Source organism: Octopus bimaculoides, chromosome 30 (assembly GCF_001194135.2).
Source record: "Octopus bimaculoides isolate UCB-OBI-ISO-001 chromosome 30, ASM119413v2, whole genome shotgun sequence".
Lineage (NCBI taxonomy): Eukaryota > Metazoa > Mollusca > Cephalopoda > Octopoda > Octopodidae > Octopus > Octopus bimaculoides.
Window position 1 is genome coordinate 6,498,047 of NC_069010.1, and position 2,577 is coordinate 6,500,623.

General features: G+C 38.2%; 1 protein-coding gene across 1 annotated transcript in view; it reads right to left on the bottom strand.

Annotated features, from left to right (window-relative positions):
- The window catches only part of LOC106877143 (uncharacterized), an 18,512-nt gene extending 16,345 nt beyond the window's left edge, over positions 1–2,167 (bottom strand). Inside the window, exon 1 of the mRNA XM_052978169.1 lies at positions 2,012–2,167. The gene's annotated coding sequence lies outside the window, so the exon portion shown is untranslated. The remainder of the gene's footprint in view (positions 1–2,011) is intronic.
- Between the last annotated feature and the right edge of the window lie 410 nt (positions 2,168–2,577).

Here is a 2,577-nt window from a genome sequence, read left to right on the forward strand (position 1 = left end):
AAAATTCCAACAAGGTAGTTGTGTAAAATTTCGTTAAATGATACCCATTTTCCTGAAAGTTATGAGGTGGGGAAAAGTCGGGTCGTGTGACTTCCCGAAACTCCTCTCCCACTCCTGCAAAATTCTTCCCCATAAATCCCTATATAGTCTGAATCTACAACATATAAGCGGTGTGTGTTGAAATTTTCGTTAAAAAATAACCATTTTTCTGGAAGTTATGAGTCAACAAAGTCAGTGGGGTACACATCTGTAGTTATGCCGAGAGAGAGAGCGAGAGAGGGGCAAACATACATTTGATATTATTTCCCATCTTTACCCAACATATCCATAATTTAATAGAAATTGAAGAGACGTCTTCTCCCTACCCGCAAGACTTTTTTATCCGCTAACACTTTTACTAACATTGCTATATATACACACCCATTCTACTAGTTTAGGTATACATACACAACTACTATGTGTATACACGCACCTGAGTACTATAATTGGTCTTACAGCTTCAGTTCCAATCATCCGGCTCGCTGTCTTCGATGAGATCCATCAACTCTACACCAGAAATATGTTTTGGAAATTCAAGTGGTTGAAAGAAATTTAACAAAATCCCGATCAGCTAATTTATGGGGACATAAACAAAGCAGCACCGGTTGCCAAGTGGTGATGGAATGTATATATATGTATATATGGCCAGTAAATCATAAATCCGAAAGAGAAACACACTCTAAGGTACAGAGAAGTGGAGTAATTAAGATAGTTATGGCAAGTTTGTGGGGTTATCTTGGGATTCACGTCCATAAAGTGCTTAGTTTTACCCCCATTGAGGACCTGAAGCTAAGCGCTTTATGAACGTGACAGGTAACCCCAAAGACCGATCATAGCTAACTTTTTCAAATACACACACACACCTGTACAACTGTGAACCATGCGAAGTTGGATTCCTCATAACATCCAGAAAAATGGACACTAACACACATCACAATTGTTTTCGAAATTTCCAATTTTTTTAGATATGTATGTGCGAGTCTATTTTTTTCTTTTTCTTTTTTTTATTTTATATTTTTCAAATTAAATTCCGATATAATCGAAATCTACGCACGTTGAGAGATGTTTGTTGAAAATTTTATTTAAAAACAAAACACTCATTTCTCTGAAAAGTTACGTCACAGCACTGACTCGTGTGAATTTTCGGAAACCCTTCTACCCCACCAACAGCCACAGTTGTTTACGTTTTTGAGTTCAAAACCCCGCCAAATGCGAACATTACCTTTCATCCTTCCCTATCGATAAAATAGAGAACCAGATTTTCCTCCAAAGCCTCTCAGACTTGAAAAACAAATGCTCTTCGATCGACGAATCTTCCTCAAACCAAACGTTGAATAATTTAACTAGGTGATACAGTGCAGTGTTTTAAAAAAAAAAAACGTATAGAGGGATGATCATGGTTAAAATTTTTGAATGTAGTTGATCTGAAAGCTAAAGAACAAAAGAAAAAGCAAGATAGAGGGGGTAAACGATAAAGGGGACCCTACACAACGGCGCGATCAAGAATTTCATTATTATACATCGAGATGATACAGACTGTTGGTGGTGGTCATTTCATAACTCGCTCTTTCAAACAGATCGATTTCATAGGTTTCATTAAGTAACAACTGCGTGTACGGCCACAGATTGTTGCTGAGCTCATAACGAGCAGATATTTTATTTGTGACTCATCGGACTACATTGATGATTATTAAATATGGCCTTTAAATATATATATATATAAACAGTAGGTGTAATTTAGGAGAGACTAAACTGCTTCCTCGTCGTTGAACTAGTTTCTGATAGTGGTGGTGACATTAAGTTATGAAAATAGAACTTGAAAGTATTTTAGGTCACTTGGGGAAATTAACTTATGAACCTTGAGGCCTTAAACCGTCGAAGCTCCTATTTATTCCGTCTTTAAACGTTGTTGAGGCGGTTGGGCAACGATCAATAAATGAGATGACATAATATAGTTAGAAACGCAACTTACCCCAGATGTAATTTCGCCTTTGTTTGTGTGAGTGAGTGCGTGTATGTAGAGATGTATCTTGAGTGTGTATCTTAAGTTCGATATGAAAAGTTTGGGTCAACCGTGACAGGAAAACGACGGAAGAGGAAGAGTTAAAAATGAAAGAGGGGGAGGGGGGAAAGAGAAGAGGAGTAAATTGGAGTAGATGAGAGGCGTGGTGACTGGAAAAAGAGGGAGGGTTTTGTGTATGTGTGTGTGTGAGCGGCTGTGTGTGTGTGTGTGTGTCCGTGTGAGCGTGTCACTGTATATCTGTGTGGGTGCATGTGTGTATACAGTTGGAAAGAGAGAGAGAGAGAGAAAATTAGGAAATATAGAGGTGGATAATTGATAGGCGAGTTAAGAAGAGATGGAGCGAGTGAGGGAAAGAAAGAAAGAAAGAAAGAAAGAAAGAAAGGCGGGTGGGAGACAGAAAAGGTGAGGGAGAAAAAGAAAGGAGGGGTGAGAAAGAAAGAATAAGGGGATGAGAGATAAGAAGAGAAGAGAAAAGGGTTGATAAAAACGTCAGAAGAAGAATACAGATAATATAT